Source organism: Mus musculus, chromosome 12 (assembly GCF_000001635.26).
Source record: "Mus musculus strain C57BL/6J chromosome 12, GRCm38.p6 C57BL/6J".
Lineage (NCBI taxonomy): Eukaryota > Metazoa > Chordata > Mammalia > Rodentia > Muridae > Mus > Mus musculus.
This window is the reverse complement of record NC_000078.6, coordinates 17,804,945-17,825,427: the sequence shown is the minus strand read 5'-3', so window position 1 is coordinate 17,825,427 and position 20,483 is coordinate 17,804,945. Positions and strand designations below refer to the sequence as shown.

The following is a 20,483-nucleotide window of genomic DNA, read 5'->3' as shown; positions in this document are numbered from 1 at the left end:
CAGAGTTCCTTAAAGAGGAAATGACCAAATTACTTAGGGAAAACAGAAAAAAAAAATTGGAGGAAATCAATAAATTCCACAAAGAAGTCCAGGAAAACACAAACCAAAAAGTAGAGGAAGCCAAAATTCCTATAAATAAAGCTAAGAAAGAACACACCAATGGGTGAAGTAAACAAAACTATTCAATATATAAAAGTAGAAATAGAAGCAAAAAAGAAAACTAAAACCTAGGAAATAGTGAAATAAAAATTTAGAACTGCAAAAAGGAACTACAGAGGCAAGGTTCACCCACAGGACACAGACATGGAAGAAAATCTCAATCATTGAATATGCAATAGAAGGAATGGGTAAATCAGACAATGAAAATGTTAAGTCTAAATCTTCCTGACATAAAATATCCTGGAAATCCAGAACATTGTAAAAGGACTAAACATAAGAATACTTAGGAAGCCCTTCCGCTCCACTCGAGCACCGGGGTGCCTTGCCAGCGGAGTCGCCCGACACCCGCAAGGGCCCACACAGGATTCCCCACGGGATCCTAAGACCTCTGGTGAGTGGAACACAGCGTCTGCCCCAATCCAATCGTGCAGAACCTGGGACTGCGGTAACTAGGGAAGCAGTGGAACCGGGCCTGACCTGGGGCACAAGTCCCTTCTACTCCACTCGAGCACCGGGGTGCCTTGCCAGCAGAGTCGCCCGACACCCGCAAGGGCCCACACAGGATTCCCCACGGGATTCTAAGACCTCTGGTGAGTGGAACACAACTTCTGCCAGGAGGCAGGTTCGAACACCAGATATCTGGGTACCTTCCCTGCAAGAAGAGAGCTTGCCTGCAGAGAATACTCTGCCCACTGAAACTTAGGGGAGAGCTAGCCTCCCAGGTCTGCTTATAGAGGCTAACAGAGTCACCTGAGGAACAAGCTCTAACCAGAGACAACTATAACAGCTAGCTTCAGAGATTACCAGATGGCGAAAGGCAAACGTAAGAATCCTACTAACAGAAATCAAGACCACTCACCATCATCAGAACGCAGCACTCCCACCCCACCTAGTCCTGGGCACCCCAACACAACCGAAAATCTAGACCCAGATTTAAAAACATTTCTCATGATGATGGTAGAGGACATCAAGAAGGACTTTTATAACTCACTTAAAGAAATACAGGAGAACACTGCTAAAGAGTTACAAGTCCTTAAAGAAAAACAGGAAAACACAACCAAACAGGTAGAAGTCCTTATAGAAAAACAGGAAAACACATCCAAACAGGTGATGGAAATGAACAAAACCATACTAGAACTAAAAAGGGAAGTAGACACAATAAAGAAAACCCAAAGCGAGGCAACGCTGGAGATAGAAACCCTAGGAAAGAGATCTGGAACCATAGATGCGAGCATCAGCAACAGAATACAAGAAATGGAAAAGAGAATCTCAGGTGCAGAAGATTCCATAGAGACCATCGGCACAACAATCAAAGAAAATACAAAATGCAAATAATCCTAACTCAAAACATCCAGGAAATCCAGGACACAATGAGAAGACCAAACCTACGGATAATAGGAGTTGATGAGAATGAAGATTTTCAACTTAAAGGGCCAGCAAATATCTTCAACAAAATAATAGAAGAAAACTTACCAAACATAAAGAAAGAGATGCCCATGATCATACAAGAAGCCTACAAAACTCCAAATAGACTGGACCAGAAAAGAAATTCCTCCCGACACATAATAATCAGAACAACAAATGCACTAAATAAAGATAGAATATTAAAAGCAGTAAGGGAGAAAGGTCAAGTAACATATAAAGGCAGGCCTATCAGAATTACACCAGACTTTTCACCAGAGACTATGAAAGCCAGAAGAGCCTGGACAGATGTTATACAGACACTAAGAGAACACAAATGCCAGCCCAGGCTACTATACTCGGCCAAACTCTCAATTACCATAGATGGAGAAACCAAAGTATTCCAAGACAAAACCAAATTCACACATTATCTTTCCACGAATCCTACCCTTCAAAGGATAATAACAGAAAAGAAGCAATACAAGGATGGAAATCACGCCCTAGAACAAGCAAGAAAGTAATCCCTCAACAAACCAAAAAGAAGACAGCCACAAGAACAGAATGCCAACTCTAACAACAAAAATAAAAGGAAGCAACAATTACTTTTCCTTAATATCTCTTAATATCAATGGACTCAATTCCCCAATAAAAAGACATAGACTAACAGACTGGCTACACAAACAGGACCCAACATTCTGCTGCTTACAGGAAACCCATCTCAGGGAAAAAGACAGACACTACCTCAGAGTGAAAGGCTGGAAAACAATTTTCCAAGCAAATGGTCTGAAGAAACAAGCTGGAGTAGCCATTCTAATATCAGATAAAATCGACTTCCAACCCAAAGTTATCAAAAAAGACAAGGAGGGACACTTCATACTCATCAAAGGTAAAATCCTCCAAGAGGAACTCTCAATTCTGAATATCTACGCTCCAAATGCAAGGGCAGCCACATTCATTAAAGACACTTTAGTAAAGCTCAAAGCACACATTGCACCTCACACAATAATAGTGGTACTTCAACACACCACTTTCATCAATGGACAGATAATGGAAACAGAAACTAAACAGGGACACAGTGAAACTAACAGAAGTTATGAAATAAATGGACCTGACAGATATCTACAGAACATTTTAACCTAAAACAAAAGGATATACCTTCTTCTCAGCACCTCACGGGACCTTCTCCAAAATTGACCAAATAATTGGTCACAAAACAGGCCTCAACAGATACAAAAATATTGAAATTGTCCCATGTATCCTATCAGACCACCATGGCCTAAGGCTGATCTTCAATAACAACATAAATAATGGAAAACCAACATTCACATGAAAACTGAACAACACTCTTCTCAATGATACCTTGGTCAAGGAAGGAATAAAGAAAGAAATTAAAGACGTTTTAGAGTTTAATGAAAATGAAGCCACAACGTACCCAAACCTATGGGACACAATGAAAGCATTTCTAAGAGGGAAACTCATAGTTCTGAGTGCCTCCAAGAAGAAACAGGAGAGAGCACATACTAGCAGCTTGACAACACATCTAAAAGCTCTAGAAAAAAAGGAAGCAAATACAACCAAGAGGAGTAGACGGCAGGAAATAATCAAACTCAGGGCTGAAATCAACCAAGTGGAAACAAGAAGAACTATTCAAAGAATTAACCAAACGAGGAGTTGGTTCTTTGAGAAAATCAACAAGATAGATAAACCCTTAGCTAGACTCACTAGAGGGCACAGGGACAAAATCCTAATTTAAAAAATCAGAAATGAAAAGGGAGACATAATAACAGATCCTGAAGAAATACAAAACACCATCAGATCCTTCTACAAAAGGCTATACTCAACAAAACTGGAAAACCTGGACAAAATGGACAAATTTCTGGACAGATACCAGGTACCAAAGTTGAATCAGGATCAAGTTGACCATCTAAACAGTCCCATATCCCCTAAAGAAATAAAAGCAGTTATTAATAGTCTCCCAGCCAAAAAAAGCCCAGGACCAGACGGGTTTAGTGCAGAGTTCTATCAGACCTTCAAAGAAGATCTAATTCCAGTTCTGCACAAACTATTTCACAAAATAGAAGTAGAAGGTACTCTACCCAACTCATTTTATTAAGCCACAATTACTCTGATACCTAAGCCACAGAAAGATCCAACAAAGGGAACTTCAGACCAATTTCTCTTATGAATATCGATGCAAAAATCCTCAATAAAATTCTCGCTAACCGAATCCAAGAACACATTAAAGCAATTGTCCATCCTGACCAAGTAGGTTTTATTCCAGAGATGCAGGGATGGTTTAATATACGAAAATCCATCAATGTAATCCATTATATAAACAAACTCAAAGACAAAAACCACATGATCATCTCGTTAGATGCAGAAAAAGCATTTGACAAGATCCAACACCCATTCATGATAAAAGTCTTGGAAAGATCAGGAATTCAAGGCCCATACCTAAACATGATAAAAGCAATATACAGCAAACCAGTAGCCAACATCAAAGTAAATGGAGAGAAGCTGGAAGCAATCCCACTAAAATCAGGGACTAGACAAGGCTGCCCACTTTCTCCCTGTCTCTTCAACATAGTACTTGAAGTATTAGCCAGAGCAATTCGACAACAAAAGGAGATCAAGGGGATACAAATTGGCAAAGAGGAAGTCAAAATATCACTTTTTGCAGATGATATGATAGTATATATAAGTGACCCTAAAAATTCCACCAGAGAACTCCTAAACCTGATAAACAGCTTCGGTGAAGTAGCTGGATATAAAATAAACTCAAACAAGTCAATGGCCTTTCTCTACACAAAGAATAAACAGGCTGAGAAAGAAATTAGGGAAACAACACCCTTCTCAATAGTCACAAATAATATAAAATATCTCGGCGTGACTCTAACTAAGGAAGTGAAAGATCTGTATGATAAAAACTTCAAGTCTCTGAAGAAAGAAATTAAAGAAGATCTCAGAAGATGGAAAGATCTCCCATGCTCATGGATTGGCAGGATCAACATTGTAAAAATGGCTATCTTGCCAAAAGCAATCTACAGATTCAATGCAATCCCCATCAAAATTCCAACTCAATTCTTCAACGAATTAGAAGGAGCAATCTGCAAATTCATCTGGAATAACAAAAAACCTAGGATAGCAAAAACTCTTCTCAAGGATAAAAGAACCTCTGGTGGAATCACCATGCCTGACCTAAAGCTTTACTACAGAGCAATTGTGATAAAAACTGCATGGTACTGGTATACTGACAGACAAGTAGACCATTGGAATAGAATTGAAGACCCAGAAATGAACCCGCACACCTATGGTCACTTGATCTTTGACAAGGGAGCTAAAACCATCCAGTGGAAGAAAGACAGCATTTTCAACAATTGGTGCTGGCATAACTGGTTGTTATCATGTAGAAGAATGCGAATTGATCCATACTTATCTCCTTGTACTAAGGTCAAATCTAAGTGGATCAAGGAACTTCACATAAAACCAGAGACACTGAAACTTATAGAGGAGAAAGTGGGGAAAAGCCTTGAAGATATGGGCACAGAAGAAAAATTCCTGAATAGAACAGCAATGGCTTGTGCTGTAAGATCGAAAATTGACAAATGGGACCTCATGAAACTCCAAAGCTTCTGCAAGGCAAAAGACACCATCAATAAGACAAAAAGACCACCAACAGATTGGGAAAGGATCTTTACCTATCCTAAATCAGATAGAGGACTAATATCCAACATATATAAAGAACTCAAGAAGGTGGACTTCAGAAAATCAAATAACCCCATTAAAAAATGGGGCTCAGAACTGAACAAAGAATTCTCACCTGAGGAATACCGAATGGCAGAGAAGCACCTGAAAAAATGTTCAACATCCTTAATCATCAGGGAAATGCAAATCAAAACAACCCTGAGATTCCACCTCACACCAGTCAGAATGGCTAAGATCAAAAATTCAGGTGACAGCAGATGCTGGCATGGATGTGGAGAAAGAGGAACACTCCTCCATTGTTGGTGGAATTGCAGGCTTGTACAACCACTCTGGAAATCAGTCTGGCGGTTCCTCAGAAAATTGGACATAGTACTACCGGAGGATCCAGCAATACCTCTCCTGGGCATATATCCAGAAGATGCCCCAACTGGTAAGAAGGACACATGCTCCACTATGTTCATAGCAGCCTTATTTATAATAGCCAGAAGCTGGAAAGAACCCAGATGCCCCTCAACAGAGGAATGGATACAGAAAATGTGGTACATCTACACAATGGAGTACTACTCAGCTATTAAAAAGAATGAATTTATGAAATTCCTAGCCAAATGGATGGACCTGGAGGGCATCATCCTGAGTGAGGTAACACATTCACAAAGGAACTCACACAATATGTACTCACTGATAAGTGGATATTAGCCCAAAACCTAGGATACCCAAGATATAAGATACAATTTGCTAAACACATGAAACTCAAGAAGAATGAAGACTGAAGTGTGGACACTATGCCCCTCCTTAGAAGTGGGAACAAAACACCCATGGAAGGAGTTACAGAGACAAAGTTTGGAGCTGAGACGAAAGGATGGACCATGTAGAGACTGCCATATCCAGGGATCCACCCCATAATCAGTTTCCAAACGTTGACACCATTGCATACACTAGCAAGATTTTATCGAAAGGACCCAGATGTAGCTGTCTCTTGTGAGACTATGCCGGGACCTAGCAAACACAGAAGTGGATGCTCACAGTCAGCTAATGGATGGATCACAGGGCTCCCAATGGAGGAGCTAGAGAAAGTACCCAAGGAGCTAAAGGGATCTGCAACCCTATAGGTGGAACAACATTATGAACTAACCAGTACCCCGGAGCTCTTGACTCTAGCTGCATATGTATCAAAAGATGGCCTAGTCGGCCATTGCCAGGGACCCCGGTGGAGTCAGCTTGACAGATGAAAGTCTGAAAGCTTTCTCATGAGGAAAAAGTATCAAGTAAACTTACTCCCGGATCTTTGGCTATTTCCCTAACCCATAAAATTAATTTTCCAAATCCACTTTAGTCTAGTGTATGGATCCACGTGCACTCTATATAGTATTACCTTATAGTAAATGCCTTTTAAGATTGTATTCTAACATAGCTAAAGCCTTTTTCCAGTGTTCTTAGATTCCAGATAGCAGCAAGGAGCTTAACCCATTCAGTAACTAATTAAGCTGTATCATAAAACAATATAAACATCTGTCATTTACTCAGCTGTCTGTAGATAGAGACTAAAAGTCTCACTGAGATAGAAATCTTTTACTACAGGCTACATTCCATGTCAAGTATAAGTTGATATACTACCCTGATAAGGGGAAACTCTCCAGACAAGATAAGTTTTACTAGACCTAAGAATTTAGAGCTCTGTGATAGCACATTACTCTTAAGGCCTGTCAAGAGTTAACAACCCCCTGATGCTTTTAACCTTAAAGTGTGAAATTCTTGCCTGGCATTAGGCTGATCCTAGGCAGGGCTTGTTATCCCTAATGTAAACATTTAATTAGTCCCTACAAATTCCTTTCTGAGGTAACTGGTGAATTTCAGTGTATCTTGTCTTTTTGTGATTTGTATCCTCTGATAATTCGTTGTAATATAAGTCTGAAGCTCAACCAGAACATTACATTCAGATCCAACACCTCTCGTGTATCTGTCTGTCATTTTCATCCTAATCTCTTGCCCATCTACTCTAGAGACTCTTTTCTACGCAGGCACAAGGGACCAGGAGGGCCTGCGGCAGGCCATCACTGGAAAGAGAGGACCATTGGACATGCAAACTGTATATGCCCCAGTACAGGGGAACGCCAGGGCCAAAAAAAAAAAAAAAAGGGAATGAGTGGGTAGAGAAGTGGGGGGGAGGGTATGGGGGACTTTTGGGATAGCATTGGAAATGTAATTGAGGAAAATATGTAATAAAAATAAATAAATAAATAAATAAATAAATAAATAAATAAATAAATAAAAAAAAAAAAAAAAGAATACTTAGGAAGAGAGGAAGGAGAATCCTCGCTCAAAGTCTCAGAAAGTATTGACAACAAAATCGTAGAAGAAAAACTTCCTAACCTAAAGAAAACACAAGAATCATCAAAACACCAAACAGAAGGGACCATAAAATAAAGTCTCTTCCTTGTGTAGTAATCAAAATATACAGTTCAAGGAACGAATACTAAGCTGCAAAGGTAAAAAGCCAAGAAACATGTAAAGGAAGATCTATTAAGATCACAGATAGCTGGGTGGTGGTGGTGCATGTCTTTAATCCCAGCACTCGGGAGGCAGAGGCAGGCGGATTTCTGAGTTCGAGGCCAGCCTGGTCTACAGAGTGAGTTCCAGGACAGCCAGGGCTACACAGAGAAACCCTACCTCAAAAAACAACAACAACAACAAAAAACAATCACAAATGTCTTCTCCTTGGAGTCTGTAGACGCCAGAAGGGTTTGGACACATGTGCCACAGAAACAACAGATGGTGGATTATGACACGTAAAAACTAATAATTAATGTACGTGGAAAAAATAAGATAGACCACGATAGTCTCAAATTTAAACAACCTCTCTCTACACATACAGACCTACACAAAGAGATAGAGGTAGAATCTAACAGAGGAAGTTAAGGATACACATGAAAACACAGGTAGTAAATAATCTCTTACTGTCTGCAAAAGAAGGGAAAGCACACACACACCCCAACACCAACACCACCAGCAGCTGCAACAACAACAACAAAATACAGGGAGTTAACAATCACCATTTATTGACTCATTTAACAGAAAACAAATCTTAATTTGGGAAAGAATGTAGCTGTAACTTGTCACAGGACTTTGTGGATTTCTTGTTTGGAAGCTATACAACTTTCTAGCTCAGGATGGTGGTGGGGGGTGGGGTATTGCAGGTAAACTTCTGAGTATAATTTTGTGTCCCTCATTGATCAGTAGCTACTTGATTCCAAAAAATTCCTTCTTTTTTTTCTCTCTCTCAATTTTGGTTTTTCCAGATATGGTAGCCCTGTTTAGCCCTGGCTGTCCTGGAACTCACTCTGTAGACCAGGCCGGCTTTGACCTCAGAAATCTGCCTGCCTCTGACTCCCAAGTGCCGGAATTAAAGGTATGCACCACCACCACCAGGCCCAATAAATTCTTATCCTTTGCACTGTCTTGGTGTCAGTTGTGTTGAACCTCAGTGGACCCAACATTGTAAAGGCTTTACCACACTGCTGACATTCATGGCATCTCTCTCCAGTATGAATAGTTTCATAATGAGGAAGACTATACAGGTGTGAAAAAGCTTCACCATACTAAATAGATTCACAATGTTTCTACCTAGTACAAATTCTTCCATGAAGGAGACAACTATGTTCATTATATTCATAAAGTTTCTCTCCATTATGACTTCTTACATGCCTGCAATAAAAATTGGCACATGTGATATGTTTACTACATTAATTTCCCTGTTCAATCATTTCATCAAGATGAATAAAGTTTACAAATTGGTCTAATGATAAAGATGGACCAGTTCATCTGGTTTTATCACTTCATATGTTCATGGGGTTCTCCCTCATTATGAGTTGTTTTGCATCTTTCGAGATATCTGTGTTAGTTATCTAGTGTGTTAGTTAGTTAGCTGACATTTATAACATCCTTTTTATATGGGGTATTTATATGATGTATTTCATCTATATGAGGAAAATGGAACAACTCAGAGCTTTATACCACTGATTGCATTCATAAGTTTTCCTGTAGCGTGAATTATACCACATTTGACTGTGAACCAGGACAAACAAAAGAATGTCCAAATTCCTAGTACCCATAAATATTTTCTACAGTGTGAGCTTGGGGAAGTTCCCAGTAAAATTAGAAAACCAATTGACTGCAAACTTCAATCAGAATGTCTATGAAAAGCAGAATCTTACATATTTCTCACTGTTTGGGGATAATAAGCGGTACATTGCTTCTTTCAATATCCCTATGCTCACATGGCTTTTATTCATTGTGACACATGATATATATTAATAGAAGAGTAACAGATGAAAGGTTTCCACACTGCATTCACACTGTTTGACTTTTTGTTCCTCATAGACATGTAATATATGAATTAAGGTTTCCCCAATGACAACACTTTTGACTCCCATAAACTGTACCCTAAACAAACATCAATTTTACTACAAGAATATGAGTACCACCAACTTTCCCATGGACTATTTGCTTATTAGAAGGTTTTGGATACATATTTATCACTATCCAATGTGCAAAATCTAAGTATTAGGAGTTTATACACATTGGCAGATACACAGTATAGCTACAAATCGAATAATAGAGCTATAAATCGAATAAAGGTATCTCTTAAGGCAATGTTTCCTTGTCTTTTTTTTTTAAGAGGGATGCTTTGATAGATAAATCAGATAACTGACATTGAGGCAGAACATTTTTTTTAAATATTATAATTATAGTTACACTTAAAGTATTGACATTTTACACTCCTACTTTTCTTTAGAGCTTTCATAACATAGTAAAATTTCCTCAGAGGCATATTTGTATCAGTTTGCACATGAAAATTACCTTTCATGTTTTCTCAAACTTTGACAATGGCCTTCAGTATGATGGTTTTCCCAAGTGTAGCCTAAAAGACAGTACCAGAAAAATGAATGATATAGTATTGGAAATAAGGCAAAATTCAAGGTACTGTGAATTTTCACATCACTGGACACTATTTATTCAGCTCGGTATTCCTTGTTCTCAATTGAAATAACAGAATCATCACTCACCAAGAGATATGTCTTCCCACTATTTTGAAAAGCAAAAGAAAATTCACAGTCATACCTATAACAGTGAGGTTCCAGTAGGTCTCCAGCATCACATCTTTGTAGAGACTCTTCTGGGAAGGATCCAGCAAATTCCACTCTTCCCCAGTGAAGTTCACGTGCACATCATCATAAGTCACTGCATCCTAAAATATCCCATACATGTGTACATCACAAAGCATGGTACTGACATCACTCTAAAGTAAACATATGCTTCCTTGACCATATATTTATGTAATTCTGGTGCTTCCTCCACTGATGTCCTGTCAGAGAAGTTATAATCTAAGTACCATATCATTTTAGAAGGAAACTGAGTTGAAGGTTCACCTGTGTTGCTTATGAACATTTTAAATAAATAGGGTAAAGTCTTTCAAGAGGAATTGCAATTGAGAGGGAGATGTAGGGTGAAACAGATCAACAGTACTGAGGACACATCCCAGAAATTGTAAGAAGAATCACTAACGAGAAAAATCATGGACAAGCAGGGTGTATTTGTTCATGTCTTTAATCCCAGAGTCACGGGCAGGTATACGTCATTGAGCTGGATCCCTGTCTGTTCTATGTAACACATTCCAGGACAGCAAAGTTTACATATTAAGACCCTTACTCCACTGCAAAAATCAACTAGGGAGACAAAAATGATAGAAAGAACTCAGTTGTTTACTACAGTTCTTAGAAAGAAGTATACATTCCCCGCACTTTTTTATTCATCTAGCAGAAACAGGAAGTGCACCAGTTTAAACTACAACATTAGTAAAATTTTACTAAAAGTCAGTGCACATTTAATGGAGCAAGGGACACATGAAAATATTAGTAATATAAGTGTTGAACATAAATAAGCAATATAGGGCAGCAGAGAGTGACAGCTCAGCCGTGGAAAGTTCTTGCTGTTCTTCCACACAACGGTAGCATTTACGTGGGGACCAACAACGACCCATGACTTCAAAAACAGGAGCTCTGAGTCCACCTTCTGACAACACTAAAATGACGCACACATGATATTCATATTCATGCACACAGGCAAAACACTCCTATTTATTTAAAATTTTCAAAACAAGTACAAGAGTTAGGTGAAACATCAACACCCAGAATCCAATGACTCTGAAGCCTCTGGCAGTATTGATGTCATGAGCATATGCCATCCTGAAAAATAGACGATAACCTATATACCCAGGGGTACACAAGGGGCCCCCACCCCTGCTCAAAGAAGAAACAGAAGAGATTGGGAGGAAAGAGTCTATGAGGGCAGGGACCTAGAGTAGGGGCAGTGATCAGGATGATAATGAATATATAAATTATAAGATAAACAAAAAAAAAGGAAAGAAAGAAAAAGGAAAATTTGAGTGCATATACACTTTCATCTTCCCCAAGATGAATCTAGAAAGGCTCCTGCACTGTACAAATGTCTAAAGTCTCTGCTGACACTCAAAACAATATCTTGATAGCCACATCTTGCAAAATCAAAAAGCAAGTTATATCTTTCCAACATAAAATGGCACTGAATACCCCTCCCCATCCCAATCGATAGGAATGTGCACACAGGGAGAGAAGATTGGACAAAGGCAAGAAAAACAGCAGGGCAAACACCAAATCCTATAGCTTTGTCTCAAACACATTGGACTTCAATTCCTAAAGGCATAGATGGTGCTCTTCCTGTAACTTCTCATACATCTCTCAGTTTGGGTACTTCATCTCCCTGTAAGCATCTCTCCATGGCAGATTTCTCAATGTGTTTGTTTTCTCAACAACCTGTGGTCACAAAATGCAACTCAAGCATCAACTTCACCACTTAAATGCAAGGAACTCAAACAAAGTCTTCCCTGGGATCCTGACTCTGTCAAAAAATGGCTGGAGTGGTGCTAAACTGAAACCATAGAAGAATCCATGACCATGGTATTTTCATCTTTCAGTTTCTAGAAGCAGCACGATATGGATGATCCTGTGAAGTTTGGCTCCTAAATTAACGGACCCTACCTCGCTTGGATCACATTTGCAGCAGGTTTTGTTTAAGGCTCCATCCTGGGATGAGGAAACACTTTGAATACTCCTCCCATTAATTTAAAACATACAAGCAGGAGGAAGTGCTACACTTAGGGTACCTTCATAGGCGCATACCCACAAGGGCATTTGCTCCACGAAGTTCATAGCCACTTTATTTATAAAAGTTAATGTGTTTCAAGAGGCAGGTGGATTTCTGAGTTCGAGGCCAGCCTGGTCTACAGAGTGAGTTCCAGGACAGCCAGGGCTACACAGAGAAACCCTGTCTCGAAAGAAAAACAACAACAACAAACAAACAATAAAACCAAACCAAAACCACCAAAAACAAACAAACAAACAAAACCGTGTTTCATTTACAAAATGGAATACTATTCAGGTATTAAAAACAAGGACATCATGAATTTTGCAGAGAAATGGGTACAATTAGAAACTAATATCTGGAATGAGGTAACTCAGGCCCAAAAGGACATGCATGTACATACTCACTTACAAGTGAATAATAACCATAAGTACAGGATACCCACACTGCACTTCATAGACTGAAAGACACTAAACAAGAAGAAAGGCCCAAATGAGCATGGTTGAATCTCACTCAGAAGGGGGAATAATAGAGTCAGAGGAGGCATGCTGCACCCACCTCGGCCGGCAAGGAAGATACAACACGGTCGGTCGGATTCTTCTCAACAGCCTTTATTGCAGGAACGCCTCGATGCTGCTACAGGGACCCTGGGCACCCAGGGAGATCTGCTTATATACTCTCAGCCCCCATCCACTCACGACAGGCCACGCCACCTCACCAGGCACGCAGCTTCAGCCAATCAGGGCTGCAGGGGCATGTCTCCACCAAATATGGACTTGTTTACACCGCCAGCATCATGGTGCACCTGCGCAGCTCTCACGATGGTCGTGGCTTATTTTCGGGTGTATGAGGAAGTCAGGTGCAAGTCATAAGACTTAGCTGCAGTCCTGGGTGCCATCTTGGGACTGCTACCACACCTGCTCCTCACAGAGGCAGAAGGAAGAGAGAGAACTGGATGGGAGAGTAGATAAGAAAGGGGAAGGGGAGTGTTAGGAACAGGTATAGTAAGAGACAAGGGAGGGCCAGAGAGCCAGGAAAATTAATTGAAATCTGCAGCTGGCAGAGGGGGAGTGGCTGGGGAGGGCATCTCTAGAATGGGCCTGAGACTAGGAATGGGAGGGCACAAAGGGGGCTAATGAGGTGATCTTAGCTGAGATATATAGCATTGAGTTATGGACCATGAACAGGTGACATCTTGCAGTCAGGCAGAAACCCCAGTGGAGAGTTAAGTACACGAACAGAACCAAAAACCTTTCCACCCACAATTTGTCCTGTCTGCAAGAAACGCAGGCACAAATTTGAAACAGAGACTGAGTTGCATTTCCCTGATGATTAAGGGTGCTGAACATTTTTTCAGGTGCTTCTCAGCCATTCGGTATTCCTCAGGTGAGAATTCTTTGTTTAGCTCTGTGCCCCATTTTTAAATGGGGTTATTTGGTTTTCTGGAGTCTATCTTCTTGAGTTCTTTATATATATTGGATATTAGTCCCCTATCTGATTTAGGATTGGTAAAGATCCTTTCCCAATCTGTTGGTGGCCTTTTTGTCTTATTGACAGTATCTTTTCCTTACAGAAGCTTTGTAATTCTATGAGGTCCCATTTGTCAATCCTCGATCTTACAGCACAAGCCATTGCTGTTCTATTCAGGAATTTTTTCCCCTGTGCCCATATCTTCGAGGCTTTTCCCCACTTTTTCCTCTATAAGTTTCAGTGTCTCCGGTTTTATATGGAGTTCCTTGACCCACTTAGACTTGACCTTAGTACAAGGAGATAAGAATGGATCAATTTCCATTCTTCTACATGATAATCGCCAGTTGTGCCAGCACCATTTGGTGAAAAATGCTGCCTTTTTTCCACTGGATAGATTTAGCTCCCTTGCCAAGATCAAGTGACCGTAGGTGTGTGGGTTCATTTCTGGGTCTTCAATTCTATTCCATTGGTCTACATGTCTGTTGCTATACCAGTACCATGCAGTTTTTATCACAATTGCTCTGTAGTACAGCTTTAGGTCAGCCGTGGTGATTCCACCAGAGATTCTTTTATCATTGAGAAGAGTTTAGGAATGGCCAAACTATACCCTGACCAACTGGTAACCCATCCCATGGGCAAGCACTGAGGCTGGCATTACTGAGGATAATTTGTTATACTTGCAGATAGTAGCTTAGCATCATTGTCCTCTGAGCGTCTCCATCCAGCATCTGACTGAAACATATGCAGAAACCCACAGCCTAACGTTGGACAGGGCTCAGGGAGTATTTTAAAAGAGTTGGGGAAAGAATTGACAGCCTCTGAAGGAATAGGAAGGCCATGAGAAGACCCTCTGAGTCAACTAACCCAGAACCTAGGAGACTCTCAGAGATGGAGCCACCAACCAAAGAGCACACACAGGCTGGGATGGAGGCCCCCACCATATATGTAGTGGATATGCTGCTCAGTCTTCATGGGGTCCCCAACATCCAGAGCAGGACATTTCCCTTAAGTTGTTCCTGTCTGTGCAAACTATTTCCCTAACTGGGCTGCCATTTCTGACCTCAGTAGGAAAGGATGTGCCTAACTCTGCAGACTTGACATGCCATAGTTGGGGATACTCAAGTGGTTCCCACCCTGCCTGGGGAGAGAAAAGGGAGTCAGTGATGAGGGACTGTGGAAGGTGGAATGGGGTGGGTGTAACAATTAGAATGTAAATTGAATAAAGAAATAGGAAGAGTGAACAAATACATATCAATAGAATAAAAATATATAAATCAGCCAATAATTTTTAACGTTTGCCCTACTCAATAATTCAGGGCATAATCCAAGTACAAAAGTTTTTTGGTTTTTTTTGGGGGGGGACCAAGATACCACACAAATGACCTCTCCCTAAAGTTTTCACAGTCTATTTTCCACTGAAATAGTATGACCTCAACTTCGTGTGGCTGCATTACTGTCAACACTCCAATCTTCCAGACCCTACGGGAAGAACCGATTAAACTCCATGTACAGCTTTCTATGACTTTTGCCATCTCAATTTCTGATATTTTCCATATTCCTTCAAAAGAGACCAGAGATTCTGTCTAGCAGCAAAATCAGCTTTTGAAACAATTGCTGTTGTTGCTGTTGCTTTTGTTGTTGTTGTTGTTCTACCTTGCTACTCTGCTGCTGAGATGGTTTCCTCTGAGCAGAAGCATCTCAGGTAGTAAATGTTTGTTTTACATGATTCTGTCAGATCACAGCCCACCATACTGGGAGCTCAGACTAGAAACTGAAGCTAGAAAATGAAGGCAAAAATGTTTGACAAACACTACTTCCTGCCTTGCTTTCTTGCTTGGTCACTCTCTCATGCTCACCTAGCTCTCTCATCCAAACCACGACCACTTGCTTCCCAATATTGCCACCCTTCATGGAAGAGTCTTCCTATATCAATTATCAACACTATCTCTCAGAGACCTAGAAACCAACCATTCTGATGAGGGCACACCTGCAACTGAGGCTTCTTCAGATGACTGTAGTCTGAAATGTTGAGTTAAAACAACTATGACACAGAGACAATAATAAGTGAGGCAGTTGTAAAAACCCAAAACCAATGATCTAACCATATCATTACAGGACCCGTGCCACCACATCAGGGAGTTGGAGTAGTGTCTGAGCCAGGATAAAATGGGAAGGGGTCCTGGCTCAGAGCATGGAAGGATACAGTAGAATAGGGAGAAGAGAGGCTGCACTGCCCTGTGGTGAGGTGTCCTTAACCCTGGATTCCCAGGCCAGGGAGACCAAAGAGGTGGCCAAACAGCTGGAAGGTGAATAGAGGAGTAGATTGCCCCACAGACCTGGAAATAAGACTGCTGGTCTAAGGAAGATATACTAACTTTGCTGGAAGGGATGAAAAACAGCCTGCCATATACTGACAGCTCCAAGTTGAAAACTACAGAGTCACATATAGACTGAGAACAGGGTTGTTTAGAAGGGGGGAAAAATGAGGTCTTTGTCCTTTCCACCCTGTTTTGCAGAGTCTGATTTTGCCCTGGATGCGGTCATAAAGAGCTCTCTGTTGAGTGCAACTTAATGGGTACAGGTGCTCTTGATAAGAAGGATTTAACCCAAGGCGGAGGGTGAGTAACTCTATCAATTGGGATGGAAACAGTCTCATTTCCTCTCTCAGTCACACAATACTAAAGTGGCACACACATAATAGAGGGCCACAAGGGGGCAGTAAAGGCTATGCAGCAGATTCCTCCACTTGTACAGAGGAGAAAATGAAGACAGGATGGCAGCTATGAGCCATGGAACAGGATTCCAAGACTGCTCTAACTTCCCAGAAATTAAGAACGGGGCACTCCTATTACAGGCCCTGAAACATCTTCCTAGCCCTTTGTGGATATGACTCTCCAGCATATCCACTTTATGGGAGTTCCATATTCTCTTTGATCATGTCCTCCACAAGTACTCAAGAAAAATTTAAAAAAACAGACACATTTCTGACAGACAGGTCATGGATACAAAGAACAGCAGTGACACATCCTAACAGCTGGCTTTCAACCCTTCACCTGGGAGTCCTGAGGGTCTTGGGGTTCCAGTCTAAGCAGCAAGATTTTATGCCCAACTCACAGGAATCACAAAGACCAGCATGGAGCCCATTTCAATGCAAACACACAGAGGTCTTTTATATGAGCTCAGTAACAAGGACTCTCAGCAGTCAAACTACCATTAGGTACAAACTGAGAGAACAAATCTAGGGGTTTTGAGTATTTATTGTAGTTACAACAAGAGTGGGGAGTTTGCATACAAATCAGCATTGTAATTTTTTAAAACTGTATGTCTGGCATAATGTGCAGGATCCAAGCAAGGGGAGCAAAAAAAAAAATCTAACAAGCATGATGGGTAAGCTGTTTTTGTTTTGTTTTTGTTTTTGTTTTTGTTTTCTATAGGAGGTCTTAGTTATCTCTATGTAGCTTGACCCTGCTGATGTACCTTAACTGGCTGTTGATAAGGGGATTTTGTCATGGGATTTTTGCTGGAATGTACAAATGTACATTCTCAAAAAGCAAACTGTTTGGGATTTACAAACTCATCTCTGTTCCTGAGCCCCTGATTATAGACAGAAACTCCTGGTTAACCACAACCATGCCTGTCTGTAGACTAGACTTTGCCCAAAGACCTACCTCACTGTTACTGCAGACACTAATATCAGCTGCCATTACCACTGGAACAGAATCCCAGTGGAAATTTCCTCTCCTCCTGTGCAAGCCTCCTATAGATACCATAGACAATCCCCACCTGCCCATCCATTCCTGCCTCATCCCTGTGTCTCAGCCCCCTTTGGGCAGATACTCCCTGTTCAACCACATTCCATGCCTGAAAGGACACAAGGTAAACTTCCATAGATCAACTTCATGATTGATTGATTTACCCCAGATTCAATTTTCCCAGTTGTTCCAACATTGTATTACACACCATGGGCTGCTTGACCTCTCTCCTGACTATGTCTCCTTATGGATTACTAAGATCTTCTGTTCCTGCCTGTCGCTTCTCCCAGATTTTAATATCACAAAGCATCCCCTCTTGACCATACCCACCATACAGGTCAGTAAAATAGGAAACTGTCAGTGAACACTATCTTCAAATCCATGCATCAAACAGTAACACAGAAACAAAACTCCCACCCAAAAAGACAAACCCAGAGGCCAGTACCTAGGTCAATAATCACCCAAACAGAGATGGCTACACACCAGCATAGCAACATAGATAGTAACAGCCAGGAACAATTGCAACCAAGAAATCCAAGCTATGCCATCACAGCAGGTCTGAGAAATTAAAGCATGCAACAGATAAAGTGCAAAAGAGGTTGTTTGGGGGAAGGGAGAGGAGTGAGAACCTGGGGAAGGGATAGAAGTACACAAGAGGACCTGCAGACAGGCACACAGACAGGGAGGAGAAAGAGAGCCATGAGGGGAGAGATGACAGAGAGTGTGCATGTGCAGAGAACAGAGACAGGGAACAAAAATAGAGAGCTGCTATAGCTGGTGGTCCATGTATATAAAGCACGCTTGACAACAGACACAGGGGATGGAGGCAGGAAATGACATAAGCTGTTGCTAAGTCCCTAAGAGCAGGACACGAAATTACTTGTACATTGACAACTACAGAGGTTCACCCACAGAACAGGAAAGGAAGAAAGAATCTCAGGCATTGAAAATGAATAAAAATTACAAATGATTGGTATAGAAGAATATCAGCTCAGAGGACTATGATTTTTCAATAAAACCATGAAGGAAATTTTTCAAAAAATTAAAATCCCTTTGCCAAATAATAATCAAATCACTAAACATATGAAATAAAGAAATATGGAAAAATTGCAACTGAAAAAAATTAACAAAACCTAGACAAACAAAAACAAATAATGTATATATCTTTGTCAGGGTTTCTATTCCTGCACAAACATCATGACCAAGAAGCAGTTGGAGAGAAAAGGGCTTATTCAGCTTACACTTCCACATTGCTTTTGATCACCTAAGGATGTCAGGACTGGAACTCAAGCAGGGCAGGAAGCAGGAGCTGATGCAGAGGTCATGGAAGGATGTTCCTTCTTGGTTTGCTTTCCCTGGCTTGCTCAGCCTGCTCTGTTATAGAGCCCAAGACTACCAGGCCAGGGATGGTCTCACCTACAAGGGGCCTTTCTCCCTTGATCACTTATTGAAAAAACGCCTTACTGTTGAGGCATTTCCTCAACTGAAGCACCTTTCTCTGTGATACCAGATTGTGTCAAGTTGACACAAAACCAACCAATACAATTGACCCCTTGTCAACTTGACACACAAGCACATCACTAGTAAGCCTCAACCCTTACTTTCTTATTCATCCCCAAGATCTAAATAACTTTAAAAATCCCACAGTCTTTGCAAATTCTTAAAATTTCAATCTCTTTAAAATATCCAATCTCTTTTAAAATCCAAAGTCTCTTAACTGTGGACTCTACTAAAATACTTCCTTTAAGAGGGAAAAACATCAGGGCACAGTCACAATCAAAAGCAAAATCAAATTCCAACTGTCCAATGTCTGGGAGCCACTCATGATCTTCTGGGCTCCTCCAAGGGCTTGAGTCACTTCTCCCAGCTCTGCACTTTGTAGCACACACCTCATCCTCTAGGCTCTAGATGCCTGTACTCCACTGCTGCTGCTGCTGCTGTTCTTGGTGGTCTTCTCATGGTACTGGCATCTCCAAAACACTGCTGTCAATTGCAACTGTGGCTGTACCTTCACCAATGGCCTTCAATGGCCTCTTACAGTGCCAAGACTCAGCTGCTCTTCATGACCCCTTCATGCCTTCAAATGCACTACCACCTGGATGACTCGTACACATTGACAAGTCCAACCATAGCACAAGGTACCACCTTGGCTATCTCTGGAACACAGCCTCTGTGCTCTCAGAAAACACTTCCCAGAAGATGTCACCTCAATGATGCTGGTCTCTTCTTAATCACCACTAATTTCTTAGCTCCAGCTAACCAGCATCAATGGTCCCAGTAATGCAAAGTTCTTGCTTTAGTAGTTCTGGTACCTTGTTAATCACAGCTGATTCTTCAGCCCCATCTAACCAAACCACAGAATCTTCACAATCAAAATAGCAATGGCCCAGATAAGAATCTTTAATCTTCCCTCTGAAATGTCACAACCAGACTTCCATCTTCTGCACTTTTCTCAACTTTATCTTCCAAGCTCCTACACAACATCCCACAGAGTTCATAACATCGAATGGGTCGTCTAGCCCAAATTTCCAAAGTCCTTACACAGTGCTCCCCAAAACATGGTCAGGTTTTCACAGGAATACCACAATATGCTGATACCAATTTGTTTTAGTCAGGGTTTCTTTTTTTGTTTGTTTGTTTTGTTTCTTGTTTTTTGTTTTTTCGAGACAGGGTTTCTCTGTGTAGTCCTGGATGTCCTGGAACTCACTTTGTAGACCAGGCTGGGCTCGAACTCAGAAATTTGCCTGCCTCTGCCTCCCGAGTGCTGGGATTAAAGGCGTGCACCACCACACCTGGCTTAGTCAGGGTTTCTATTCCTGC

General features: G+C 41.0%; 1 long non-coding RNA gene across 2 annotated transcripts in view; it reads right to left on the bottom strand.

Moving 5' to 3' along the window:
* Positions 1-10,273, bottom strand: part of Gm40312 — a 35,569-nt gene extending 25,296 nt beyond the window's left edge. For both annotated transcript variants that reach the window (XR_872514.1, XR_872513.2), the window contains exon 1: positions 10,123-10,273. This is a non-coding gene — a long non-coding RNA (predicted gene, 40312). The remainder of the gene's footprint in view (positions 1-10,122) is intronic.
* Positions 10,274-20,483: the final 10,210 nt, after the last annotated feature.